We start from the raw sequence: 14788 nt of genomic DNA, 5'->3' as shown, positions 1-14788 counted from the left end.
TACATGCATTCATATAAGGCAATTAGCCATTCAAATTATCAAGACAGTTTCTTATAGCATACCTAATAAAGTAGAAGATAATGTAAATAATATTTCTGTAGCATCTTATATCTTTGATTTTTGAGTCAATATAATACAGTAATAAAGCATTATAAAACATGAACAGGATTTTATCATCCACAAGCTATTTAGATCACATTGTTAAACTTCTAACAAGATACTTGTAAACACAGACAAATACAGTTAGCATCTACCATAGATTTCTATTACTACAAATACATGGGTTAATGATTGCTGGTCTAGAACATCTCTTTGAAGTTCACATACAAGAACATTGTCTTGATTACATTTCAATGCATCTTATAAAGTAATGGGTCATAGCAAGTTGACCAGTCTGTGTCACACCCTTCTGTATGGCAGGCATTTTACTTTGCTGGTGGATCATTGCTTGATCATTGCTTTTCAGCTTGTTCCTATACTATTCAATTCCAGAAAGAGGGATTCATCATGAGACTGCTCATGGGCCATCGTGCCTGCTATGCCCAAGCTTCTTTCAACCCAAATAAACATTTGGACAAGGTGTTCTATATCCAGTTTGATGGATGTTACCCATCACTAGCACAGACATCAACAAAGAAACTTTCTCTTGTAAAGGGGATGGTTCTACAAGGTACAGTACTAGATCAAAAGAATCTCCAAGTTGCACAATTAATGTCATGTCAATGTGAATTATGTGAGAATTAGGGTTGTATCTTATGAGGAATGCAAGTGATCATTCTGAAATCACTTCAATATCAGGTTTTGGAAGCTCTTCACAAAAGTCTTTTTGGCATTGTATAGATGAAGTCTATAGCCTGGAATAATGTTTGGTGTCCAGGGATTGACAAAGATGGTGAGACGAAGGTGATGTGCTATGCTATGTGTACTAAATTCAGCTTGTCTACACCATTGGCCGTGGCCTCAGACTCCGTGGACATGTATTCACCTGGAATTGCTGGACATTTAGAAGATTATGTTTTTGGTCACCTATTTGAGTCAAGCCAGAAGTTTTCACAATGGACTTTTATAGCTACCAAAACCACTGGACATCTTTAAACCTTGGTTAGCCAGTTTATCTTACTGTTACAGTTTGTGTGACAATGGACCTCAATTCTGCTCTGAAGAATTTGAGAGGTTCCTAGCTTTAAATGGAATTGAGCACATATCAACTGCTGCAAACAGACTAGTGGAACACTTTGTACAGTGTCAAGCATGCCATAACAGCTAACAAGTCTATTTTGATTAATCAGCAGAAATTAGACAATTTCTTGCTTGTCTACAGAAACACAGCACATGCTACTACTCAGGAGGTACACGAAACCATTTTCTTGAAACAATCTTTGAGTATCTGTTGGTGTCTGTTACGTCTTGATATTGCCTTTTGTAGCCAAATCCCAAACTATGCAACTTGATCGCTGAGACTTCTCCTCATTGTTTTCACTTACGAGACATAGTGGGGACCCACAACTATGGCTGTGCAGTGAAAAGGGTACCAGGAGAACTTGTAAAATGCATTGACGTATTTATTTTGTGGTAAAAATGTCTGTCTGACTCTATTTTATAGAAACAACATTTGGACCAGCTGCAGCCTCAACAAGTACTAGAGTCCAGGGTTGTTCCATTAGGACTTTCGGTTCATCTGATATAACAGAAGGAGGTTCAAACTCCTAATTCTGATGGTCTATTGGGAGAAACTTTGGTACCAGATCCAGCTGATTCCTTACCACTGACTGTTCCTGTTGTTTAGGGCACCACCATCACCGTGTAATTCCAGGAGAATATGAAAACTAGTGGTAAACCTGAATTTATAAATTGTGTGGTTAAGGAGTTATTCCAGGGTAGAATAATCCCTTGCAATTTAAAAAGTCTGCAGTTGTTCACCTGCATCTTTTTTGTTAGATTGTATAATGTTTTATATTAACCACGTAAAAGATAATGTGTGTGTGTTTATATATTTGGAATGATTTTTTAAGTAGGGTAGAGGAATGTGATACCCTATCCCTTTTAAATGTTTCAGTAGATATATTCACATGAGTGGGTGCTACTCAGTATGAACCTATGCTGCAGAATCTGGCCCAGGTTACTAACATCCAACAAGAGTATGATCTGAACAGATGATGTTTAGCATTGCAGGATACCTGGCAAATGCTATACCATAAAAGGGTAAGGATAGTGTTATACATCAAACTGAGATTCAGGAGATCTGGGTTCAAATTCCAGTTCTGGCATAGACTTCCTCTATATTTGGGCAAGTCACTTAGGGTATATCTACACTATGAAAGTAGGTAGATTTAATAGAAGTTGGTTTTTTAGAAATCGATTTGATACAGTCGATTGTGTGTGTCCCCACTAAGCATATTAAGTCGGTGGTGTGCGTCCACAGTATCAAGGCTAGCATCGACTTTCGGAGCGTTGCACTGTGGTAGCTATCCCACAGTTCCTGCCCCCCATTGGAATTCTGGGTTGAGCTCCCAATGACTGATGGGGCAAAAACATTGTCGCAGGTGGTTCTGGGTACATGTTGTCAGGCCTCCCTCCATGAAAGAAATGGCAAAAATCATTTTTTGCCTTTTTTCCTGGGTTACCTGTGCAGACAAAATACCATGGCAAGCATGGAGCCTGCTCAGCTCACTGTCACCGTATGTCTCCTGGGTGCTTCTGGCAGACGCGGTACTGCAGTGCTACACAGCAGCATCCCCTTGCCTTACCTTGCCTTGCAGATGGCAGAGGGTGCAATATGACTGCTAGCCGTTGTCATCGTCCCCTGGGTGCTCCTTGCCGACTTCGATTGGGTTGGTCAGGGGCGCCTGGGCAGACATGGGTGCCCCTGGCCAGCCTCGGTGAGGTCGGACGCGGGCGCCTGGACAAAAATGGGAATGACTCCAGGTCATTTTCTTCTTTAAGTTTTGTCTAATGGAGATTCAGTCCTGCCTGGACTATCATGCCAGCTGGAGGCTTCTGCCTTAGGCTGCTCTCCCAGTCGGCAGCACCGCACAGTCGCACCTACCCCAGTCTACCCCTTGCTCCCATGGCTCATGAAGCCTGGACAGTAGTAGAGGACAGTTCAACTATAGGCTGAGCAAGTGCATAATGATGGTAGAATATGCCTTTGGACGTTTAAAAGCTCGCTGGCACAGTTTACTGACTCAGATAGACCTCAGTGAAACCAATATTCCCATTGTTATTACTGCTTGCTGTGTGCTCCACAATATCTGTGACAGTAAGGAGGAGATGTTTATGGTGGGGTGGAAGGTTGAGGCAAATCGCCTGGCCGCTGATTACATGCAGCCGGACACCAGGGCAGTTAGAAGAGCACAGCAGGGTGTGCTGTGCATCAGAGAAGCTTTGAAAATCAGTTTCATGACTGGCCAGGCTAAGTGTGAAATTTCTGTTTGTTTCTCCTTGATGAAAACCCACACCCCTTGGTTCACTCTACTTTCCTGTAAGCCAACCGCCCTCCCCTCCCCCATTTGAGCTCCACTTGCAGAGGCAATAAAGTCATTGATGTTTCAAATTCATGCATTCTTTATTAATTCATCACATAAATGGGGGATAACTGCCAAAGTAGCCCAGGAGGGAGGAGGGAAGCACAGGGGTGGAGTGGTTGTAGGGGCACCACCTAGAATGGCATGCAGCTCATTATAGAAGCAGCATGTCTGGGGCTTTGACCCAGAGCAGCCGTTTGCCTCTCTGTTCTTTGGTAGGCTTCATGTGGCACTGCTGTGGGTCCCTGTTATAACCTCTATTCTTCATGCCCTTGGTGATTTTTTCAAATATTCCAGCATTTTTGGAATGGAGTTTGGATAGCACAGATTTGTCTCCCCGTACAACGATCAGATGCAGTACCTCCTGTTCGGTCCATGCTAGAGCTCTTTTGTGATTCTGGGACTCCATGGTCACCTGTGCTGATTAGCTCTGCATGGCCACCTGTGCTGATCAGCTCGCTATGCTGGCCAAACAGGAAATGAAATTCAAAAGTTTGTGGGGCTTTTCCTGTCTACCTGGCCAGTGCATCTGAGTTGAGAGCGCTGTTCAGAGTTGTCACAATGGAGCGCTCTGGGATAGCTCCCAGAGGCCAATACTGTTGAATTGCGTCCACACTACCCCAATTTCGACCCAGAAGGGTCGATTTCAACGCTAATCTCCTTGGCGGGGAGGAGTACAGAAATCGATTTTAAGAGCCCTTTAAGTCAACAAAAATGGCTTCTTCGTGTGGACGGGTGCAGGGTGAAATCGATCTAATGTGCAGACCAGGGCTTAGATTGAAATTTAAGGGAGTTAGGTATCCAGATTCCATTGGATTTCAATGGGATTTAGGTATCTAATTTTCATAGGCTCATTTTTAAATCCCAGGTTTCATCTCTGTTTCCTGTCTTTAAAATAGGCATGATAATATTTCCTTACTCCCAGCTCTATAAGATATAATAGCCCCAATGTCCACTCTTTCTCCATGCCTAGGGCCATGAATCCTGTCTTCTCCATTATTACTGGCTTATGGTGGTGTTTTTCACTGCTATTGTAGACTGAAAAGCATATAGATCTCATGGGTGCAGCAATAACATTGTAATATGGATTTAGTTATGCAAACTTTTGAAAACTTCCTTTGTGCAATAAATGTCAGTCTTCACATGATTAAATTATATTTTGCTTTGTTTTCTAAACTGCTCTTTGAAGTCACTTTGCAGCAGAATGCATAAATAATGCCAGCTCTCCTACAGTTATGCACCGTGGTTTCTTGATAAGACAATTTTAAAGTGGAAATGAGTTTTTAAAACTACAACCTTTTTGTAAAGGAATGCAGGAGGGTAATCACAGGCATCTTACTTTCATTACAGCAATCAGCATATTTTCTAGTTGCGGGGGCATAGCTGGTCAAAAATGGGACTTAAATTGAAGGAGAAATGTATTAAACTGATAGCTGAAGATGAAAGGCATATCATGAGCTGCTAATTTACTGCCAGCTAGCTTTTTTAAATAATGAAACAAACATTACAAAATCTCTTTTGTTCTGGATAATTGGTGACTGCATTGTTTTTCTGTTAGTATTAAAGGAACTTAAAAATAACCCTCAGCTTTCTTCCCTTTTAAAAATGATAAACAACTTCCAAGTTCTGTTTTTTTAAATATTTAAACAACTGAGAGCAGCACAATCTATGTAGTCTTTTGAGTAGGAAAGAGCATCTTGTGGTGGTGTTCGGTGGTCACAACCCTCCCCTCCCACTTCATCCCTGTACCTTATCCCTTCTGACTTTCTAAAGTAGCAGCTTTCCTGCAATTAAACCAATGAGTCTGTTGTGCCTGAAGGCAATCTGACTTGCTAACAAAGACTGCAAAGTGAGAGGGCCTGGCAGAGAAATTAGACTGCAGTTATTTGTGTTTTTTGTTTTTCTAAAGGCTTATTCCCAAATGGAACACTTATTACACTCTGTTCTACTCTTCTCTCTCTGGCTGAGTTTGTAGGTCTAGAGTTCTTGCTTTATAGCGGCAGGTCTCTGTCTAACTATAAAACTCTAACCCACCAGATGGCTGTCACCTGGGAACTTTGCCTCAGGTCTGCAGGTGAGATTGGCTCTGTTACCCATGAGACTGCCAGCCTGTGAAGCAGCAACATCATTGTTGACAAATGAGCTTACATTGTGGCAGGAAAATATGTTTTGAGCTAAGTTGTGAGTTGGGCTACATACTCACACAAGAGAATAAGAACTAGTAATAATAATTAGAGCTGGTCAAAAGGAGTGTTTGGTTGTTTTTTGTGTTACCTCGTCCACTTTTCTTACTCATAAAAAAATTCTATGAAAATGTCAAAATAGGTCACCCCTAAATGCCTCTCCTATACTCTGTCAAATTCTTTCTGAAAAATCACTACATTTGATTAAGATTCCGCTGCTGACCTTCATCTGCTTGTGCTCCAGATACTAGCTCCAAATGTGTATACACATTATTTCTCAAAGAAGTTAGGAACATGATATTGAACATTTATGCTGCTCATCAGACTTGATCCAAAGCCCATTTAAGTTAACCAGAGTCATAATCTTCCTCCCTTACTCTTTCCAGAAACCACCATTTGTTAATCCATATTTCATTACATCCAATTTAAACATAAGATGCTTAGGGCAGATATCTGTCATTGGAGGTTTGTTTGTTTTCTTTTCTGGGGAGGGGGGTCTTGTAAAGCATTGTTATGATGACGGATGCTAATGTCATGCAAACATCTAGAAGGTGATTGTCCGAAATAGATTGCGGTTCGTTAAAGCTTGGTATTGAGTGAGGAAAAACAGGCAGGACCAGAATAACAGTGAAAAGCCAAGTGGCTGCGTTTATTTGGGGGATAATAACTTGGGCCGGGGGAGTAGGCAACTTTGACTGGGATGGTATCAAAAGTACAAACACACCCCAAAACACAGTAATAATACACTTTATACTGCTCACCTCACCACACCAAATAGGCAGACACACCAATCACACAAGATGGGAATCGGGTTCATTAGGGCGGTGCCCGGTGCAACACAGAGAAAGAGACCCACGGGCCACTGCCTCAGCCACCCTTGCTTTCACACTAAGGGAAACCCAGAGTGTGGTGCGGCTGCAGCTGGGCAGATTCCACTCATTCAGATTGTGGGGACAGGAACCCCTTGGTCAGCTAATCTCCAGGTGGAGACAGCTCCCAGATTCATTCACTCCGGACAAGGACAGAGCAGTGATTCACACACATAAAACAGTTTGCAATTAACAATTCAATAACAAATAGAACTATTATACAAGCTAGCTAAGCAATTGTGCAATTCTGAGCTTATTAATACAATCCTGATATCCTGAGTAGATATTTGGTACCAAGTTAGGGAGGGAAAAAAAAATAAGAGGCTAGATAAGCTAACTGTCAGATATTAAAAAGCAAATACCACACTCCAGGCGCAGCTGACGAGCAGAACAGACATCAGAAGCATGACGAACTGACAGGGATCGGGTCCAAACGACAACGAATCCAAACGATACGACACGAGTGCACTTTACCGGGAGGAGACCCTGGCCGAAAGGGAGATCAGGTCCTTCAGCTAACACGCGGATACTCCACACAAATTTTTGGGGGAAACCTAGTTTTATTGAGAGGTCTCACTCCCTCGTGTCAGTATCTGATTGGCTCCCTGGTCCCTCCTCCCTTCAGGCTTCGAGCTGTTGCCACCCCACGTCGGAAGGATTTGCACACGGCACACTGGAGTTAACAAGTAAACAAACTTGACCCTTAGATGACTGGGTCCAAAAAGAGCGGGAAAGTGAGTCGCTGGGCAGAATTAACCTGACCTCCAGACGACCGACCCAAAAAAAACAGGTTGCCGGGCAGAATCAGGCCTTCACACACAGAACTAGCCTGACCTTTAGATGGCCCAGCAGGAGAGAGAAAAAAAACAAAAACACAGGAGAGCATACACAGCCAGTGTTGCTGGGCAGGATTGAGTCTCTGCCCTCTCCTATACAACATGAACCTGGTCCAAGATGGAGGCTGTCTTGTCCTTTTAACAGGACAAGATGGCCGTGGACCGACAATTGGCCATACAGAGCCATAACTATGTATCGGATTGCGACAGTGATAAGTAACAATCAGCAAGAATTTGTCAAGAACAAATCATGTCAAACCAACCTAGCAGCTTCCTTTGCCAGGGTTACAAACCTTGTGGAAATGGGGGGAAGTGATAGATGTGGTATATTTTGACTTTAGTAAAGGCTTTTGATACTGTCTCGCACGACCTTCTCATAAACAAACTAAGAAAATAAAACCTAGGTGGAATGCAAATGGTTGGAAAACTGTTACCACAGAGTGGTTCACAGTCAAGCTGGAAGGGCATGTTGAGTGAAGTACTGTAGGGATCAATTCTGGGTGTGGTTCTCTTCAATATCATCATCAATGATTTAGATAATTGCATAGAGAGTACACTTATGAAGTTTTTGGATGATACCAAGTTGGGAGAGGTTGCAAGTGCTTTGGAGGATAGGGTTAAAATTCAAAATTACCTGGACAAACAGGAGAAATGGTCAGAAGTAAATAGGATGAAATTCAATAAGGACAAATGCAAAGTACTCCAAATAGGAAGGAACAATCAGTTGCACACATACAAAAGGAGAAATGACTGCTTAGGAACTAGCACTGCAGAAAGGGATCTGGGGGTCAGAGCGGATCACATGCTAAATATGAGTCAGTGTAATGCTATTGCAAAAAAACCAAACATCATTCTCGGATATAAGCAAGATGCAAGAAGTAATTCTTCTGCTTTACTCCACACTGATTAGGCCTCAACCTGAGCATTGTGTCAAATTCTGGGTGCCACGTTTCAGGAAAGATGTGGGCAAATTGTTGAAAGTCCAGAAAAGAGCAGCAAAAATGATTAAGGGTCTAGAAAACAGGACCTATGAGGGATGATTGAAAAAATTGGGTTTATTTAGTATGGAGAAGAGAAGTCTGAGGGGGGACATCATAACAGTTTTCAAGTATATCAAATGTTGTTACAAGGAGGTGGTAGAAAAAATGTTCTCCCTAACCTCTGAGAATAAAATAAGTACAATTAGTACCATTATACATTATACAAGGCACCGGTGAGACCTCATATGGAATACTGTGTGCAATTCTGGTCTCCCTCAGGGCCGGCTTTAGGGCGATTCTCGGGAATTGGGCCCCGCGCCTAAGAGGGCCCCACAGCATCCGGAAGAGGGGCCCCACACCCTCCGCTGAAGCTCCTTCGGAAACAGTGGCAACTGATTGAGCTGCCGCTGAATTGCCACCACTACCTTCAGCAGCAGCCAGGGCCGGCCCCAGACCCCAGCGCGCCAAGCAGGCGCGTGGGGTGGCATTGTCCTGGCAGGGCGGCATTTGGCTCCGGCGGACCTTCCGCAGTCATGCCTGCGGGAGGTCCACTGGAGCCCCGGGAGGAGCGGACCTGCCGCAGGCATGACTGCGGAGGGTCCCCTCTTCCCACAGCTCCGCTTGAGCTCCCGCAGGCATGACTGCGGCGGGTGGGCTGGTCCCGCGCCTCAGACGGAGCTCCCGCAGGCATGCCTGCGGATGCTCCACCGGAGCCGCGGGACCACGGGACCGTCCGCAGGCACTTCTGCCCCGGCCACGGGACCGGGGAAGGGTGGCGCAGCGCACCGCCCTGCTTGGGGCGGCGGAATTTCTAGAGCCGCCCCTGGCAGCAGCTCAATCGCTCCTTCTGTCTTTGGCTGCATTTCGGCGGCAGCTCTTTCGAATCAGGCCCCGCACGTCCTAAAGCCCTGGTTTCCCTTATTTAAGAAAGATGAATTCAAACTAGAACAGATGCAGAGAAGGGCTACTAGATCATACAAGGAATGGAAAACCTACCTTATGAGAGGAGACTCAAAGAGCTTGGCTTATTTAGCCAAACCAAAGGAAGGCTGAGAGGAGATACAATTTCTCTCTATAAATACATCAGAGACATAAATTCCATTGAGGGAGGGGAGTTATTTGAGTTAAGTACCGGTCAGATTGGCTCTTCTGACCTCTAAGTCTATGAGTAAGAAGCAATGAATTTAGCTGGGCAAGGGCGGTTTAGGTTGGGCATTAGGAAAAACTTCCTAACAGTCAAGTTAGTAAAGCACTGGAATAAATTGCCTAAGGAGGTTATGGAATCTCCATCATTGGAGATGTACAAACAGTCCAAGCTTCCATACACAGACAGGCTTCCTTCTTTCCCACCTGGAGCCAGCACTTCCCCCAGTTCAGTCTTTGTTCCTCAGGTATTTCCAGGTGTTCTGTTGTGTGGGGAGTGAGGCCCTGTGGTGATGTCACTTCCCTCTTTTATAGTTTCTTCCATGTGGAGGGAACTTCTTGTTTCAAGCCAAGCCCACCAACACAGTTTGTGGAAAAATACAGGCATTAAAATGGAGTCCATGATCACGTGATCTAGTCACATGCCCTTGCAGGCTTCAATGATTCATGTCAGTCATTATCCATATACTGACAGAAGTGTCCACACATGAGGATAAAGCCTTTCTCATGTCCCATTGTCTTTGTTAATGAGCCATTCACAATGTGCTGGCTATACTAGATGTAAAGTGTGTGTGTGTTACCTAGAAGCAAGCATATTTCAAATACAGATGCACAGTCAATATTTATAACTCCAGATACAAAAATGATACATGCATACAAATAGGATAATCATATTCAGCAAATCATAACTTTTCATTCTCATCTCCCAGGGCATATTTTGTATAAGATGTGTGATAGACCCAGGCCAGTTGGGTACAGCAGAATAGCAGAAGGGAGCTATACTGGCCACTGGATTAACAGTTTTCTGTTCCCTGACTGACCAGAGCAGGGGCTGCTCCAGGATAATGAGAACACCTGACTCTAATTAACCTGCAAAGAGTCAGGTGAGGCCATGAAGCTAATGTGACCACCCGACTCTAATTAAGGCCCTGCTGATACTATAAAAAGGGCTCACTCCAGTCAGGCAGAGGAGAGCCAGGGGTGAGGAAGTGCGGCTGAAGGGCTGGTTAATGAAGACACCCTCAAGCCATTGTTAAGGGAGCCCTAAGGTAACGGTGAGGAAGGGAGAAGCAGGAGAGCTGTGGGGAAGTGGCCTAGGGAAATGTAGCAACTCTGGCAGGGAAAGGTTGGCTGCCAACAGCTGCTACCATTAGGGTCCCTGGGCTGGAACCTGGAGTAGAGGGTGGGCCCTGGTTCCCCCCACCTAAACACTACAGGAACATCTCCTGAGAGGAGAAGTCAGGCCCCTGTCAGGACAGGAGCCTAAACTGTTCTGAAATAAGCCTGCAGGGACAACAGAGATGGTGGGACTTCTCTCACCAACCTTCTTGCTGCCCTATGATGAAAAGGGCTCAGTAGACTGTAACCCTGGCCCTAGAGACAGAAGGGCTACGTGGAGGGTCACAGTGAGCTACTGAGGCTAGCACAAACCGCCTAGAAGTGCAGGATCCACGGGGGGCAAGATCAGAGCTCTGCCACAGATGTATCATCATTATGTCATGATCACATCACAATCATACCACTGTGGTGAATATGGAGTGCAGAGTGTCACAACTATATAAATTAAAACACAGTTCCAGTACCTAATTCAGTCTTTCAAAGGCACCCCAGGAATAGTGAAATAAGACATTTATCCTTATGTTTATATGTAAGTACTCAGATTTATATTTCTATAATGTATTTTGCCTCATGCTGTATGTCCACTTGCACTAGGGGAAGGGGACACATTAGGGACCTGGATGCAGCTATCTGGTCCTGAAGTGCCTTGTCCCAGTGTAAAGTAGGGCAGGAAAGGAGCTGCTTTAAAGCCTCAAAGACAGGCATAGTGAAACTTCACCTTGGCACATTCCCTCCCTTGCCCCCTATGCTAGAGATAAGTTGTAGCTGATGCAGAAGGTAGACTTTGGGGCTTCTACCAGCTTTATGCCATGGGAAGGTTATTCTAAGCAATGAGACTTTTTCCCATTGGTAACTCCCAACCCAAAACAATCAATCACTTTGCACCACCTGAACAGTGCTAACATACACATAACAGACTAGAAAAATTTGTAAAATGTGTTTTTTACTGCAATCCCATACTTGTGATACCAGCACCATGCTTGCAAACCAAATCATTTGTAAACTGTAACTGTATGTAGTTGAATGTATTTTTAGTATTGCTTCCACAGTTCAAGAAGTTACTTTGTTCATCTAGGAAGGACAAGGAAATCAAACATGAGCAAAAATAACTTTCTCCCTCAAAACAAGAAAAGGAGAGTTCCTTCTTTTTTTTTAATCAGTCGTTCACTGGAAATGTTAGGGAACTCCTTTGCTATTCAGGATGGAAATAAGGTTTCCAGATTTAGAACATTTATCTGTAGCATTCCCAAAATCCCATAGCCAAGAATGGAGTTCATACTGCTATTGCTCATCAGTGTGGATGGTATGCTCTTTGCCTTATTGAAAAATACACCATACTAATTAGAATATTTGTTCAATGTCATTCTGTGCTGACTTGTTTTCCTGAAGGTGACAGCATTTTGCTCTGTGAAATATTTCCCCCCCCCATGTTCAACAAAATTATTAGACAAATATCCTACTCTGACAAAGATGTATATATGTCTTGCTATCAGAAAGCTTCTTAAGAAGTATCTGTGAAGAATTCATGAATAGCAAATAAAGATTTTGATGTCAAATTTTCTACCAGGCTAGTGATTTGTATGAAAGCCTAAAAAAGAGCTAAATGAATCGCTCTTCACAATAGTACATTAGGTGACCTCTTTTTACCTTTTTGTTAAACAAAAGAGGAGAATTAGAAGGAAGGATCCCAAAAATCTGTAGTTTCTTCTACACAGGATACAATTAATAAAATTACATGCTACAAGCATTGTAATCATTATGCAACAGTTTTAGTTGGAAAAAATAGCTCCCTGAGGCATTTTCTATACTGGGAAAAAGCACTATGCTAGAAAACACTAATTAACACCAAGCTAAATATATTTTTGCCCTTAATGTGTAAAAGGACAGTTGTATTTAAACCCATATTAGCTGATTAAAGGCTTAAGCATAGGCAGATAATGTGTTGAACACAACTGCCCTTACTGACACTATGGGTAAATTGTTTTTAGCACCATATTAGTTAACACATTACTTATGTTTTCTAACATGATGCACTTTCCCAGTATAGATACATTTTTTTTAAAGTAGACTTCTAGGAGGCTATTTAGCATGGTGGCTCATCACTGAACATAAAGAAAAATCCTGGTCAAGTCAGAAATGAAATATGATAATTCCTTCCTAGCCCTACAGTCAACAGATTATTCAGGTTTAGCACAAGTCTAGAATATCAGGATTGATATCGTGTAGCATAAGACTCAAATTAATGTCCAAATTGGAGGGTATGAGGGGTGGGAACATACTAGGTATCATCCAAAATTAACTGCCATGGACCTAATCCTGCTCCTGTTGAATTTAACTGCAAAATCCTCATTGACTTTAATAGGACAAGGTGAGTATGTCTACACTGCTGCTGGGAACAGTGGTTCTCTGAGCCTGGGTAGACAGACTCACACTATTTTGGCTTGAACTAGTGCACTGAAGATAGCATTGTGGATGTTGTGGCACTGTCAGAGGCTCAGGCCACCCAAGCTCAGACCAAGGGGTCTTGAGCGCCAGAGATGTCACTTGGACCACAACCTCCACATTGCTACTTTTAACATGCTAGTGCAAGTCTGTCTACCCATGCTCCCAGCTACTGTGGGGTTGGGGTGGGGGGGGGGAAGAGAGGGAGAGAGAGAGAGAGAATAAGTTTCTATGGGTTTGAGGTAGTTATATTCATTGTCACTGCCACTAAATTAAAATTACAAAACAAAAACATATACTGTACATTTTCAGAAGTTTGCTTTGAAAATTCTCACAAGTTTATAGTCTAAAAAAAATGTGTGTCTGAGCTAGGGGTGGAGCCATGAGTGGGCCTGGGTGGGCCGTGTTGAAACGGATCTTTAATGGCTCACAGTTGGGAAGATTGTTACTAGTACCAATGAAAATTCAGATTCAATTTGCCCAATGCACAGCAGTTTATTAGAGAGAGAATCACACAAGCAGTAAAGGTTACATAAGACTCATCTCCCTAATAAGCCTCAATTCCCCAAGCATAAACCCTCTATAACTATGTTATCCTTACACAGTATCCTGACTGGCAAACAAAGCAGTTATAGCTACCAGTACTAGATGGAGACTTTTTCTCTTCTCTTCTTTTCCCCTCTCAGGTACTTGGTCTGTCAAACATCCCCCGAAGTGGGGTCTTGGTTACCCTGAGGCCCCCTGGTTCATAAGTCTTACAAAAGTCCCTTGTAGCAGCGTCTTGGCTACCCTGACCCTCTGTCTTACAGCGTCCTGGACCTCTTCAGATGTTAATTAGGGAACTAAACTAACTAATTTATTCTGTTTAGCATTTATACCTTTTGTTCTTAAAGGAGTCACTTGTCCCAGAAATACGCCTTGTGGGTGTTCCATTACTGTTTTTTCTAAGTAATATTTAAGACGGGACTGCAAAATGGGGACAGACCAAAGATCAGTTGACATTTACCCTCGCATTAATCGTTCATTTGAGCTCCTAGTGCAGTGTCCCCCAAAAGGGGTTATTTTGAACCTCATCAACCTGTACCAAGCCCACTGATCACATGTTTTTGCGTTTTCTTTACTTTGTGAGCTGGTCAGTTGGCTGACATGTTTCAAAGTCTCATGTTGAAACACACGCTCAGATGGAGCCTCATTTAACTATTCAAGTGCAATTAAAGCACCCTTAGTAAATTTCCACACCACATGTCTGATGTTAAAATAATCCTGTTCCCAGAATCCTCTAGCAAATTCAGATGTACCAAGCCATACCAACTCATGTTCACCAAATTCATTCATATCAGCCACAGTAATTCATAATAATTCAGCACTGTCCCAACAAGCCGTGGCCCAACCCATTTAGCATCCAGACTTACCCAAATCTGAGCAGGGGTGTAGTGCTGCCACAGCGATGCAGAGTGTCACTTGGGCATCTGAAATCCAGCATGGAGCTATGTGGCAGCCATTCAGGAAGCTACACTTTGGTAGCTCTGTCTCACCATTCTGTGAGCCACCCCATGTGTGTGCACAGCTCGGCAGGTGAAGCCCTGTGTCTGGGGGCACCATGGCTAGTAAGAGGGCGTGGCATTGGGGGAGAAGCTGAGCTAGCACAGTCTGTCATTGCCCATCCACCCGAGAGTCGGGGCTCTACCAAAT

General features: G+C 43.4%; 1 long non-coding RNA gene across 1 annotated transcript in view; it reads left to right on the top strand.

Moving 5' to 3' along the window:
* Positions 1–11070: 11070 nt before the first annotated feature.
* LOC123347173 overlaps positions 11071–14788 on the top strand; it is a 44408-nt gene continuing 40690 nt past the window's right edge. Inside the window, exon 1 of the long non-coding RNA XR_006573066.1 lies at positions 11071–11183. This is a non-coding gene — a long non-coding RNA (uncharacterized LOC123347173). The remainder of the gene's footprint in view (positions 11184–14788) is intronic.

Source organism: Mauremys mutica, chromosome 1 (assembly GCF_020497125.1).
Source record: "Mauremys mutica isolate MM-2020 ecotype Southern chromosome 1, ASM2049712v1, whole genome shotgun sequence".
Lineage (NCBI taxonomy): Eukaryota > Metazoa > Chordata > Testudines > Geoemydidae > Mauremys > Mauremys mutica.
The sequence above is the reverse complement of the archived record's forward strand: the minus strand, read 5'-3'. Positions and strand labels throughout refer to the sequence as shown.